We start from the raw sequence: 15,220 nt of genomic DNA, 5'->3' as shown, positions 1-15,220 counted from the left end.
GTTTCATTCCTGAGTGGTAAACTGACAAGTATTACAGAATCCACTGCAGCTTTAACTTTGCATTTTCTTTGTTCCAGGGAGAGTATAACTATATTACAAGACTGAACTCATATTAGCTCTAGACACATATTTAATGACTTCCTACATTCATGTCAATGATTTTCGCTTATTGAAATTATATGAAAACAGAATTTTCATATTTAGTGCTGATATAAAAACCTGAGAGTCAATGTGACTCCTACACTTATTGCAGTGGACTTTGGATAAGGCTGTTATGTGGTTTAGGCTACTGTTTTTGTGAAATCCTAGGAAATAGTAACCACTGAAAATAATATAATCTAATAAATAATCTAACAAATGAGAAATGCATATCTATCATATTTTACATATTTCACACGGCTGTGTATGTGAGTTCAATAACTTGCATGAAACTGGTGGCAATCTTTTTAATTTATAAGCTTATCAATACCATTCATGAAAAAATCAGAATTGTAAACCACAGTTTAACACAAACACGAGATACATCAAGGTATCTCTAATTTTCAAGCAGTAATTCATCTTTATCCTCAAAATATACTTAAATGTCTCTAGTCTATTCACAAAGGTGTGAATTCAAATGACAAGGCCCAAATCCAAGAGAAAAGGTCATGAATGGACAACTTAGCTGGTAGTGAAAAAATAACACCAACACACCTGAAAGTTCAGAAGTGTGTGAGGGTTCAAAAGAGGATGAGTGAACTCAATTTAAAGCCAAAGGTAGGCATTTCAGCTGAATTTGATTTCACAGTTGATGAAGGTACTTCCATCTAACTCAGCTGCCATTGTCTGGCATGATAAGACTTCCTATGCCTCCTTCCAATAGCAGAACTGCTGGGGCAGTGTCATCCCACACAGCCAGGGCTGCAAGTGAGTATCTGTCCACGTTCTATGTCTGGCTGCACTAATGCTTCCATCGAGCAGTGAAAGGCATGAAGTATTTTCCCAAATGTCCCATATCATCTTTGTTTCACACAGATGGTCTTCAACATTTTTCCCTTTATCATTTTGCAATTTTTATCAGTCGTTAGGAAAGCAGAGTCATAACTCCATGTGGAGATGATGAAAATGAAACCCAAACCCAAGTCATTCATCTACTGATGGCTACAATCCTATAACCTTACTAATTAGAATGATTCACATATGCGTTAATCACTAAGAGTGTCAAAACCAGCATTCTGCCACGCCATTACAGAGAAACTTTGATTTAATATTAACTGTCTTAAATTATTCTCCAGAACTAGGACATTAGAGAATAACCCTATTCAACAGCACTGTCACAGAGAGCCTACAAAATTCTCACTCATTTACCTACCTGAAAGCACTAATTTCTGGGCTGCAGAATCTGTCTTTCCAATTGAAACATTCACAGGTGTGACAAGTATGACTATTTTTAATAATCCATAGGTAGGGTACTCTTGGGGAATAGAGAATGGTAGGTTTGACCCTCCTTACATCTGTCATCGTCTCAGTCACTGCACTGAAGTATTGGATAACAGAATAAACAGCTTACTCACCTGGCCATAAAAAGGACTCACAAAAAGGGTTCTTTGCTTCATACCTACAGGCCTTCCAGACTTAAGTTTGCTTCAGCATTTGGTGATTCTGCTCAGTACAGGGTCTGGGTGATTCTGCTCAGTACAAAAGCAGTTGTGACAATCGCGTTATCAACTGCCTCTTTCTTCCTCTGCTTTTAGTAGAAATCTCAAGTACGTTGCAATGGCTACTGCAATGGGTAAATGGCTTCTCTGTGGATAGAGCCACTGGTGATCTCCCTTTGACACCATCTTCATTCTCAGTTAGCCAGCACAGCGTTTTCACACTTACAGTAGGGCAAAGTGGGTACAAAGCACCAATAAATTAGACTACCTTTGACAGTTGCTGTGTTCCTACAGAAATGGTGACACATGGAAAAATCTGCTATGAATTAGTGTGTGAGGAATAACTCTCAGTGTCAGGATTCAGGATCAGGAGAAGAAATAGGAGGTGATTAATCTGACCTGTCTTGGACACTTAGAGTGAACTGAATCACCTCTGTTTCTTCTTATTGACTCCAAAGGAAGCCTGGGGTAATGGTTCCACATGTACCTTCCTTTACAAAACCTCACTGTGCTCCTAATGTGAAAATTTCGAAATAAACTCTTATTTTAAAAATCACATAAGAAAAACAAAGCAAATCAGACTGGATCTTTCTTGACAAATAGTCACATTTCTGATTATGGGGGAGTTTTAAAAATACAAAGTCAAAAATGTATCAAATTATTTTGTTGAAACTCTCTACCTGAATTTGCCCTGCATTGATACCAACCATGGAAAATCCCAAGGAATTTCCTTGCTAATGTTACCGAACACTGAGAACAATCTTAAAATAGAAGTTGACCAATTTTGATACAACATGAGGAAAGATACTTTTTTCACCTTTTAGAAAGGTAGACATCTGGCAAATAACTGATTTTTAAATTACAAAATTAAAATATATATCACAATATATTATAGAAATTGTGTGTCAAAATACATCTAGTTTGGATATGTACTAAAACTCCATATACCATAGTGTAATTTATTTCTTACAATGTCATGTAAGTGGGGAAAGTTTTTGCACTACTGAGGCTTCAAATAGCTTCCAGTTCTACATTACAAGATAAATATATACATTGACATAATCTTACAAAAATCCAATGCAATCTTACTAAAAGTACAAATCATTTGCAATGGCATAATTATATGATATGTGTACAATTATGATCTTACAATTATATAGCACTGTCAAACCTGATGAATCCCAAAGCACTTTGAAACTCCAGTTGATTACACTGCGTCAAAAGCATGTTCTTGCTTTCGGTTTAGAGATTTGGAAACACAGACATTTGGGTATGAAAATTCATAAGTCCCAGGAAATAATCTATTTATCCTGCAGGTGTCATGAGCTATATTGGTTCACACCTGTGTTGTTCTGAAAAGTCCTGGTAAGTCACATAATTTCCAACCTTTCCATTCATGATACACATATTTATGCATGCGTGTCTGAGAATTTAGATGCAAGTGGCTCGTAAGGGTTCATCCTACACATAGTAAAAATAGCAGTATATAATTAGCCATTTTTCCTGCTTCTAAAATGCAGCCAGCTTTGGACAAAAGATTAACAACCTTTAACACAGCAAATGGTTAAGTGGGAATAACCAGTGACAATGTGGTACAGGAAAAGAATAATACCATATCTAATTAAAACTGCAAGGAGAATTAAAGAAAGCAGACTGTAATTAACAAAGTTAGCATTTGGCAAGGACACTGGGGTTAACATTCTTCCTTTTGTATAAAGTGTCATGGGATCTTCAATGCCTGTGTGCAAAGACTGGAACATGAGAATTTCCATTCACAGGGCTCAGTCCTGAAAGATGCTCAACTTTGAAGCTTAGACCAATTATAAAAGCAAACGTCAGCTGGAGTACCTGAGCGAGTGCCTGGCTGGAGCTCAGCAGCACCTTGCAAGAGCCTGTGACCTCGTGCCTGCTGGCAATGTCCAAGACAAGTACTGAAAATGCCTCACCCAGAGGAGCTTGTTATATTCAATACTTGGGTCTGAACCGCTATGCAGGCAGGATTGTGTGGCAAATATTAAGGGTTTGTTACCCACATGGATGTCTTGCAATGGACAACTGTGATCACAATTTGCAGTCTCTAATACCAAGTCATGCTTTTTTTAATGGAAAACATTAGTAAGACAGGAAAAACAGCACCTCATTAAGGGAAATAATGTGGTATTCCAAACCCCATAACATGGCAGCTATTGGTAAATGCCATGTAATTTCAAGGAAGACTTAAACCAAATAGCATTTCCGTATCTTCCAGGAGAGGAAAGAGAAAGATTCTTAATATGATAATAAAATACATTGATAAGGGTTGTCTGTGCCTGTTCACCTGTAGTCCCTAGACAGCTCTATGTCACGATAGTGTTCACTTACATGATCACATATTATTTTCCATTTTGGCTAATCTTTGCATGATGTGTTTGTATTACAGAAACATTCAAGTCTGTAAGGATCATGGCTGTATCACAGTCAGTGTTGCACAGCTAGCAAATAACAGCCCAACCCTCTTCTGAAGTCAGCTAGATTTTTCTTAATTTAAAAATTCTGCTGAAGGTGGTAATGCCCGGTCTGGACTAGAAAGCATTTCCTGGATATTGGGCTCATTTAACATATCCCATAATCCATTTCATAAACCAATAATGCTCTGTCTAAAGCCAATTAGGTTTTTTATTTTGAGTATGTTTCAAAAGTTGAATGATCGCAAATTATTGTTAAAAAGCTTTATTTTTATCTCCATTCCTAGACAAATCTTATTTTGGTTTTGTGTTCCTTTAACTTATATAGTTCATTGTTTAGCATTCCCGTGTGATTATTGTGAGTCATCATAGCTCCCTTAAGCCTTTGGTTTGCTAAGTTGAACAGGCCATGCTTCTTTAGCCAGACTTCCCGTGCTATGATATGTACTAACAGACCTCTCTCTACCTCTCCTGCTTTGAATTAGTTTTTCCGAAGGGTGGACACCTTTATTTACCTACAGCATTCTAAAAGTTTTGTACCCAGTGAACTCCGCAATGGATATTTCCTTGTGTCTCTTGGAAATCTCTCTCGTGATGGATCCTAAGATCATATTTATCTCCTTTTTGCAGTCCCATCATTTTGACGGCTTATAGTCATCCTCTGAGCAACTAATGTAACCAGATCTTTCTCTGTCATCTCCAGTTAATGAGCTCGCAGCTTACTGCAGACATTCCTGTTATTAGTATTTAAATGAATGACTTTGCACTCAGTACTATTACATTCCTTCCATTTATACTATTCTGTCATCACAGTCATATAATTCTTCCTCTATGATATCCTCATCCTCCTTTGTATTGGCAATACTTTCTACTTTTGCTACCTCAGTAAATTTCATCAGCATAAATGTATTTTTTGTACCAAGGTCACTAATGAAAATATTAAATAAACTGAGGCTCAGGACTGATTCTTGGAGCACTTCATTAAAATCTTCTCTTTTAACAAAATCTTTATCATCTCTTTTGCTTGCCCCTTAACCTGAAAAGAATCCTGTTCAGTTACTTTCTATATAATCTGTATTGCATTTTGCTAATATGCATTCATAAAAGAAAGCTACAGTCAACAAACTCTGGATTTGCAGGACTAGCTAGAAAGACTAATTCCAATAGCAAACAGCTCTCCATACATCCAAAAGGATGTCACTACTCATGGAAGTGATGGAGGTTATGTACATTTTTAAAGAGCAAACACCATACATGTTCTAGTTACCTAAAATGGATAAAGCCTAGGATAGCAAAAGCTTTTCACCAGAGGCATCTGGACTGTCCTGACAGGTCAAAACAGTTAATCAGCTAGTCTGCTTTCCCTTGAGGGACCTGGGAAGAGGCAGCAGGATGGACTGTCCTGTTAGTGGAGGCTTATTTCCAGCTACCATTTCTCCCAGGGTCTTATTTCCTCACAGTCACATTCACAAGCCCAAGTGTATGATCAGAAGGGTCAAGATGCCCCCAGAAAACACAGAGGTCAGGACCAGACTACCTCTACCAGAGGTCTTCATTCTGCCCAGGTCAGAAGAGCCCATGAAAAAAAAGGGCAAGTGGGAAGCAAGCTGCAGGAATAGTCCTGCTAGCAGAAACTTCCTTTGCTACCCCCTTTACCAGGGTTAATAACTGCAGACATGCAACTCACCAAGTGTGTCTACGTGCCTATATTTCCTGCAGTAACAGAAGTATGGCATACATCCAGAGCAGTTGATGTGCAGTACAGACAGTTCTGAGGATCATTGGCTCTATTACATGTGGTCAGATTGCCTGTACTGCACCTACAGACTTGGCAAACTCAAATAACAGGGAAGCATAACACATGCTGCTTTACTTGTCACAAGAAGAAACTATGTAGCTGCCTAGCATGAAAGGTTGAGTACTACATCTGCAAGAGAAAATTTCTTTTGGTGCTTGGTAAAAATTAGTACTTGCTCAGACTGCATCTAGAATAAAGTGTTCACATGTGAAATATTAGTACAGTACCTTATTCCCCCCCCCAATGTATGCCACTTAAATCATGTTATCATGAACCTAATTGATAGCATCACATCAAAGAACAGTTTTGTAAAATGAGGCTACTTCTCCTTCTTAGCCACAAAAAATATGTTAGCATCCATCCATTTCAATGTGGTTCTTGCTTATTCACTTTAATTAAAAAATCAAAGCAGGGATTTTACAAAGTTTTTATACTATTATCCCGTATATGCATCCCAAATGTAGAAATCTAAATTTGGAACTGTGTCCACAGTTCATTTTACATATCAAGTAAAAGTTTGTTCAGTATTTATGTTACTGGGGTACAAAACATAAAAACCACATACTTAATTCCTTGTCATTCCTCTCCTGTTTATTCATGACAGGTAAAGAAAACTCTTTTTCAATCTTTGAAGTTCGCAGATGAACTTCAAAATGTGCACTGAATTTGGCCAAATACTGAGTTGATCAGTAAGTGTATAATAACCCAGTCATTGCAAATCCATTTTCTAAACAGTAATATCCAATATACCAGGTGTTTCCAATTTTTGACAAGGGGAAAACTGGGTTAATTCTTGTCTCTCCAGTGTGTGTTTTAGTAAATTGTGACTTTTCATCTAATTCAAAGGTATTGCAGACAGGATGAATAATCTGTGGGTCAATACAAGTCCTGTACTCAGATGACTGCGGTTCAACCTCTGGCTTTCTTTTGCAATTGCTATGTTGCTTGAAGAAAGTTGAACATAAGCTGTGATATCCTTTTTCTTTGTAAGGATGTGTCAACTGTCAAAAAAGTTGTAGTATACTGGTTTTGGAGTCTAGAACAAGAAGATCCCATTCACAGCTAAATGTTTTAAGTCCTTTTGTAATTGTAATACAAAATACTTGTATTTGAAAATAGATGGCCTTTAATAATAACTAATACCCAAATGTTCCAGTTCCTCTTTTTATTATCTAAAGAGAACAGCAGAAAAGCAAATGCTTCCCTTTTCAGACTTGTTTTCCTTTGAACAAATTGTATCTTCTTCTATATTTATCTTTAACATGGTTCATAATTAAACACTCCTCAACCAGGGACTTAATGTTCAGATACATTGTATTACATATTATATATTATGCATGAAAACAGGTTCATTTTTTATCTTCAAATAATGATCATCAAGCTGGTTCATTATTCATCAGAGAAAAATGAACTCTGTTCATATTCCCAGTTACAGTACATTCCTGCCCTGATCATATACAGAGAAGTCCATTGTCTAGATAAATAGATCAAATATGACCAAGCAAAGGAATTTTCTGGAGAATCAGCCTTTTGCAGGAGAGTTCTTTTCTTTCAGTTATCATCTCTTAATTATATGGTTTTAGCTGTTCTTGGCTTTTCTGGTTACAAAACTAACATAACAAACACAGACCAAAACTGAAGTGATGTTATGATACTGTCATCATCCAACTTGCAGCTGGAAATCAAACTTCACAGGAGTACTGCCCCACTAACTTCCAGGGTCTGAAATCCAAAGATGACAGTTAAATGACAGCTTTGTTAGCTGTTTTATTGAGATTATTTCACTAGTAACACCAGCTAATACACTAATTCCTGGTTCCATCCAACTACTTATATTTCTCTGGCTACCATATGTAAATGCATATACCAAATCATTCAAATTCTTCCTCTAAAAACAATGAACAAACGTCAGCAGAAAAACACAAGAAAAGTGGAAAATTGAGGCTGAGGGACAAGTGAAAACCAGATTTTTTTGCAGGGTTAGAATATGGGGTATTTTCTTTTAAATATAGATGCTAACATCTCTATTATATGTATTTATATTATATATTTTTTATATATATTATATGCTTTATATTACATACTCTTACATTTCACATATCACCTAAGTATCTGAATACATTACAGTAAGGTATTTACTGATTTCTGTGATCTAGTGTGTTCGGATGGCTTAACATGTACCATGCAGGGTTTTGTTTTAGTTGGAATTCCTTCCTGTAGCGGTAGATTTCAGATATATTCACAAGTGTTTGTTCATAGTGTAAATATAATTGCATAGTTAACCACTTCATAAACTACTGTACCCAGATAGTAAAGGTTATAGAAGGCCTTAGTTGATGGAGAAGGAGGTATAAAGAAAAGCAATTGTATCTTTCAGGAGTTTATTTCTCAAAACAGCGTTCAAAAAATCTTTGTGTTTTCCACAAGTTAGCTTTATCTTGCAGTAAGAAGCTTGACTGTGTCTGGAGAACAAAGTAAGTGGCCACTGTTGTAATTTCTGAGTTCACGTCTTTTATTCAGCCTATGTAAATGCCATTGACAGAAATTCATAAAGTTTAGCTCCAGAACCGATCATAACCTATATGTTATAGACCCCAAGGAGCTTAATGTAGCCTTCTCCATTTTCTGTCATCTACTAAGGACTTCAGGTCTTGCATTGCTGTATACAGACAACAACATGAGGCATGCAGCAGAGGCTGCTCATCAGGGCTTTGGGATAAGACAGAATCTGCCTGGTGGCCCCAAACAGCAGGAATTTGCTTGCAGATCTTGTTGCACAGGAGCTTAGAATTAGTGAGGAGTGCATATTAGGAGAATTAGAAACTTGTTTTATCTATCCTTTTCTCTTACCTCTGTTCAATATGTTTTAAGATCTGAGATGAAGACCATGTTTGTAAGAGGTACTTACATACAAACAACTGTATATTCTAGAATAATACTTCCATTTATGTCTATTTACCTTTCCAAAATAGAAAACCAAAGAGGAAAAAAGGAACCTTTCCTTCATTTCATAGTTATGAAAAAATTTACTCCAGTTGCATGAAGCTTGAGTCTTCTGGCTCCCTTAGCCAGAGGGGTCTACCCCCAAAATAGAGAAGGGTTATAAGACATTCTGCTGTTAGAGTGTTAGAGACAGAGCTGAGCTATTTGGGCATTTTGCACAGCTTTTGAGTGCTGCAACTATGTAAAAGAGGACCACAGTTCTTCTCCTGACCCAAAGTATTGTATGTTCTATGCTATGAAGACCTTTTCTACAGCATAAGGTAAATTGCAAACACTCACACCCAACCTATTTGGAGTTCTTAGAGCATGCAAGAGAGCTGTACACTGCCCATTTCAGCCTCAAACTACTATATTGTGTGAAATACTGAAAATAAACCTTCATCTGGCACCTGTATGACATTCAAAACAGTAGTGGCAGTGATAGCAAAAGGCACCTCCAACTGCAGAAAACAGGCCTGAGGAGTTCTCAGCTTGTGCATTTCATTATTAGTCCTCTGGAACTGAAAGACACAATTTCTGTCTCGCACCTTCATACTATTGAAGAAAGACAAAGAAAATATTTGCTCACCAGTTTTATTTTTGAGTCTACTATTTCCTCAATAGTTACCGACTGTTCTTTCTCCTTCATTTTTCTTTTTCGTTAAACTTGGAAATGATACCAGGGAGTGCTAGACAGAAGTTTATATACTTAGGTGAACTTTGATTCTTCCTTGGACTTTAAGACTAATCTAGTGTAGAATGTGATTGACAAAGCATTTTCATTGATGTTATGCAGCCTTTTCAAGTTACCCAACCTAAGCAAATGAGGTTGTTAATGTTTACTCTGACCCTTTCTCTAAAATGGTTTTGAACTTTAGCAGATTTTGTAAACTTATAAAGGTTGCCAAATGACATCAATATGCACTAAATAAAAAATACACAATTATGCAGCAGGGGGCTGCCTAGATCAGCAATAATATATGCACCTCTAATGGAAACCTGGTTTTATTCATGACTGAATAATCACAGCAATTATTGAATAAAATACTTTGAAGGATACCTACTTGAATTTTTTTCTGTATGATTTCTGAGAATGGGACAGACAGCAGTTTTTGTAATCCATCCAGATGGTAACCATCAGTATTTGACAAATAATTAATACAAATACAAATTATTAATGCCATGATGAGAAACTGTGACCTCAAAGACCTTGTAATAGCAGTGAGATTTTGCAGACAGACTGCACTGTGCTTTTATCAATAAATAGTGTCTCCATAAAAGCAAATGCAGAGTTAACAGATTTAATCAGAACTTTATACCAGCTGTAGTTAACAGAATCATAAAAATTAAAGAAGGAAAACATCTATCCTGTCCTGTCCTGATCTAACTGCTAGTCTATGCCTCTACAATGCAAGATTTTTTCAAATGCCAAAGGAGCTGACCAAATACAAGTGAGCCACAGGGCAACGGAAGATTTTCTCCATAAGCTGTTTTCCTGCAAGAGTGACAGAAGTGGAGAAATCCCAATGGAATTGACTTCAAAGTAGACTGGAAGCAGACTGTAGCTCCCAATCTTAGTGAAATAATGCACTGTGAATGTATGAAATGAAGTGATGCAAGTGAAGCAGCGAAGCCGTGCAGGATCCCTCAAGAGGAGACCTATTGCAAGGCAACCCCTTCGCACAGCACCCCCCGCGCTGCTGCCACTCCCCGCGCCCGGCTGGCCCACCAGCTCAGCCCTGGCATCTAACAGTGAGCAAAACCCCTGCCTTTCAGCATGCCTGGGTGCTTTTGCTTCCCCTCTCTATTAGTGATTCCTCTCTCTCCCACTCTTTACACACAGTCAGTTACAGACTTTAATGTCTTTAACTTTAATTTCTTTTAATGATTTCACTAGAGGCCCCTTTATCTTACAGCCAGCCACTTGAGTTCTTGGAGAGGGAGCAAAGCAGATGTGAAAGATGAGAAGAATCTATTTACACCTTCCCTTGTTACAGTGCTGGGCAACATGGAGCTCCTTAGCGTGCAGAGGAAAAGAGTGGCTTGGTTTCAAGAGTTGTATGGAGATGACCCAGCAAATGAACAAACCACGACAGGTAGTTCATTCTTTCTCTCTACCCTTATTCAAAACCAGAAGTACCAGACAAGCCAGATCTGTGCTGTTCTGTTTCTACCTACATCTACACCTACACCCAACCAGGAGATGACTAGCAATGGGATCTGTGGGATCTGCTGCCCCTTAGCTGTTGCTTCTAATCATAACAAATAATGATAGATTGTTATCCAATACAATGTTTTAATGTTATGTAATTATTCTCTGATTATCTAATAATTAAACCAAGTTTCAGTTGAGGTGCAGTACCATTTTATTAAAATGGCACAAACAGCACTATTTTTTTTTTTTAATTCTTCTTTTCCCAGCATATGAATACCACATACATCTAGTCAGATTCAAAGGACTGAAGAAATTTGGTTAGATTCACAGACAGACAACATTCACAACAACAGATTCATTGTTTGTGACAGCTCTAAATCTCTGAGGTCATGTGAACTTCAAAGCACCAATGACACCATAATGATTTCAGTACGCAGTTAGAGCTGGAGCTGTTGAAGAAATTAATGCTGTTTCAAAGGAAAGAACAATTTTGGAAAATATTTTGCAGGGTTTTTTTAAAAATAACTTGTTTTAACAGCTGTTTGTTCCAGCTTTGCCTAGGACTACCAAGGCTATTCTATTCCCTGAGTGAGAATAATTCTTCAGATCACACTTGTGGTGCATTTATCCATATATAATAAAAAAATCTGTGTTTTCTACTGGTTAGAAGCCATTGCTTTCAGGAAACATTCCTTCTGGCGAGCTCATTCAGGGGAATAATTAAATAAAACATTTCTTAAATATTATGAATAAATCAACATAGAAACATTTTTGTTTGGCTCTATTTACTACTGGACATGGTAAAACATCAATGAAAATGTTTTCCGTGGAGAAGCTTTCCATTTTCTCCCAAGCGATCCAAAAGGAACTGCTCCATTTTGTTTAGTCATTCAATACCTACTACTCCAGCAACAGTGAGCCCACCTGATTCAACAGATCACCAGCTGGGCCACTGTGGGGGATTTTTTGAAGTCCAGTTTTATGGTAGTGCTCTGCCCCAAGCACTACTTTGCACTACTCCTTAACTCTCACCACCTGCCATCTAACTGCTACAGAGCCTCTCTCCCTGAGCTTCTTCAAGAACACTTCTGAAAGCTCTTGTTTTCTTCTAGACCAGAACAAAAGACAATCTAGAATCCTTGGAAATGTTCACAAAATTAAATAATTTTCCGGCCTGTCCCACGCAGCACAGTGCAAGAGAAACCTGTGCCCTTGCAGAACATTAATATCCTCTCATTTTATCCTCATTCCAAGCCAGTCAATCTCCTAATGCTTTTGATGTAAGTTTTAGTGGACTGCATGTCAAATAGAGGACATTATCCCAATAGCTGTACAGTGATTATCTGGGCTACAGCAGTTATTTCTGAATGAAAGTACTGGTAAAATGCCAAAAGTTTTCATAGAGAGCATTGTTGTGCTTGCTAAATTACTGCATTTTCTGGAGAGTCCTAGGGCTGTATACACATATTAGCAAAACAAAACAACATTTAGTAACAAGTAGAGGTTCACTAGGTCACACACTTTCAAATCCAACTCTGAAAAGCACAGAGATCCTATTTTTTCTCTCTGCTCTTTTCTGGCTCTCTTCACTGTGACTAGTGCTCTCCGTATCTCCCTTGATACAGCACGTTTATTAAACTTCCCTTTTTCAGATATTAAAAGGAATGTAGACCACAGATTTCTAGAACTTGCCCCAAACTTTTAGGGATGGTGTCATATATCCTTTATATTAACAGACCTGCACATCTACATTTCCTATATTCTGAGCATTTGGAAGTTAATAAACTTTAGATTCATTACAGAATGTTGAATAGACTGAGAGGATTTTGAATATGAATGAAAGTCTGATAAAAATGAAAAATGTTTACTTTTCAAATGTCTGTTACCATATCTGACATACATAACATTATTTAGCTCATACTTGCTCATATATTCTTTGTTTCATTTTTTTAGTGATTCCTATAAGGTCAGGAAGAAATCTGTCCTTCCTAATACAATACTCAGAGAAGAAATGGATTTCTTACAATATAGATAAATATGTTGCTGTCTGTTACTAAAGAATTTCATAAGACTAAATTACTAAGACAAGGAAAACTGGTGTCATCTTCAAGTTTTCTTTATTAAATCCTACCTTCTCCATGGTGAACAAACAATCTTCATCAAGTGATAGTTCATAAGAATAGTTATGATTTGATTTCAGCTATGTTTTCTGGACAAAGATATAACCAAGTTTACAAATACTTTCAGAAGAATCAAGACCTCTTGCATATAGGGAAGACCTAGTCTTATATTTCAGCTCAACCTCAAAAAAAAAATTATAAAAAGTAGGTTTCTACCATCACGGTACTGTTAAGAGCAATGGAAACACAGTTCAGTAGGGAGAACTCCCTACTTTGAGCAATTCTTAAGCTGCCACCCAAAACCAGAGAGTTTTATAGAATTATGAATTTAAGGCCAAACACAATAAAAGCCAGACAATCCACTCTTCAGAAGCTGTAATAATTTTAATGAGATGGAGGGATGTTCTTGTTTTCACTTCTCTGATTTTACTAATACATGACTGTAATTCATTAATTCAGGGTCAGACAGTGAGCCTCTGAGCAATTATTCACATGAGTGGTCTCACAGAATTCAATGTCCTCATTTAATGTGCCATTAAAATGGTACATGGGTGCATCTAACTAAAGCAAACATTAATTCACTGCAACACACAACAGGTAGCACTGCAAAGTCTCTAATCTCAGCCACTATCTATTGAGAAAAATGAGAAAAGAAAATGGCTTCATGAATTTGGCTTGTTCAAGAAAATACTTTGCTGAAAAAAAAACCAAGCCTTATACCAGATTCAGAAAACCAGGAGACTCAGTTTTTTTCAGAATTTTAGAGAGACTACTTTGCACAGTTTGGACAAGTTCAAGACAATGCCAAGAAGGGAAAAATCTAAGATGCAATCCTAAAAATACTTAAGCATTACACTGGAGAAGTGTAAGGAGGAAGCAAACACCGAATCAGCCAGGCACATGGGCAACGCAGTCTCACTTGTGATCATCTCACTTACTCTGTGTTGATGGCAGCCACCATAGGCAGGCACCTTGTGCAAAGGTACATAAGAAGTAATATGAATCTCTGTTTAAGTACAGCGCAACCCCAGTTCCTCTTCTTAGGGGGATTTGATGTTCTCTCATTCCTGATCATGTCTCCTAGTCCAACACTGTTGTAATATATAGTTTTTAACTCAGATAAATGAAATGTCATTACGTTTAATGTGATGATGAAAAACTGGATCTAAAGAACATATTTTCTACCTGCCTCTCTATCTTTCTCTTTTGCACAGCTTATGACTAAAATTTTGCAGGCAGGTTTAGGATGTTGCCTGAAAGATGCCATAAAACCCTGAGTCACAAGCTAAATGCCTGGAACCACTTCCATCTGCCCATTTCCTTCCTATATTTTTGGGGTACACATTGCCAAAAGAAAAGATAGAAGAGGCAGGGACACTGCTTGATTGCTTCCACACCGGCGCAGTTCGCATGCCTTGATGAAGGCAGGCTTCATTTTGCCATAGTACTGCACAGAGTGATTTGGAAATACACACTATTCCCTGGCTTACCCAGCAGCCTGGTGATTTCCTCAGCACAAACAAAAATCTAAATACAATTACCTGACCCAAAGGCATTGCAGGATTCTCAAATCTTTGCAAGTGAGATACCAGCCAGGCCTAAAAGTCACTGCATATTTCCTTGCTCGTCAAGAATAGGGTATTCAATATATTTTAGAGAGATATGTCCTTCATGGCTGAAGATGAAGGCTAATGAGGCTGGAATTAGCATAGATTAACATCATCCAGTTTTAAAAGGTGTTGAGGGAGTGTGAGTCTAATCCAAAATCCAGGATTCATGCCTCTCGTCACCATCCCATGGTACCACACCTGAAAGGATCCTCCCCTGCCTCATGTTAATTTGAGCCAAAATATTAATTAATTTCCCAGGGAACATTTCTTTGCTATGTTCTATACGGAGATATGTATAAATCAGACTGACTGTATTAGTTCTGTGGCTGGCATGCAAATGCCAGGTATTCATGGAACTATTAATTGCCATTAACACTGGACTGTGTAGTGGGTAACACAGAGGTGTAGAGATCTTATCTCCTAATGTATTTTTGTAGCCAGTGATGTTCTGTAGTCAGAAAAAGGTGTTCCTCC

General features: G+C 37.4%; 1 protein-coding gene across 2 annotated transcripts in view; it reads right to left on the bottom strand.

Moving 5' to 3' along the window:
• Nucleotides 1–15,220, bottom strand: part of TFEC (transcription factor EC) — a 64,770-nt gene that overhangs the window by 16,527 nt on the left and 33,023 nt on the right. The gene's annotated exons all lie outside the window — the stretch shown is intronic.

Source organism: Calonectris borealis, chromosome 1 (genome assembly GCF_964195595.1).
Source record: "Calonectris borealis chromosome 1, bCalBor7.hap1.2, whole genome shotgun sequence".
Taxonomy (NCBI): domain Eukaryota; kingdom Metazoa; phylum Chordata; class Aves; order Procellariiformes; family Procellariidae; genus Calonectris; species Calonectris borealis.
The sequence above is the reverse complement of the archived record's forward strand: the minus strand, read 5'-3'. Positions and strand labels throughout refer to the sequence as shown.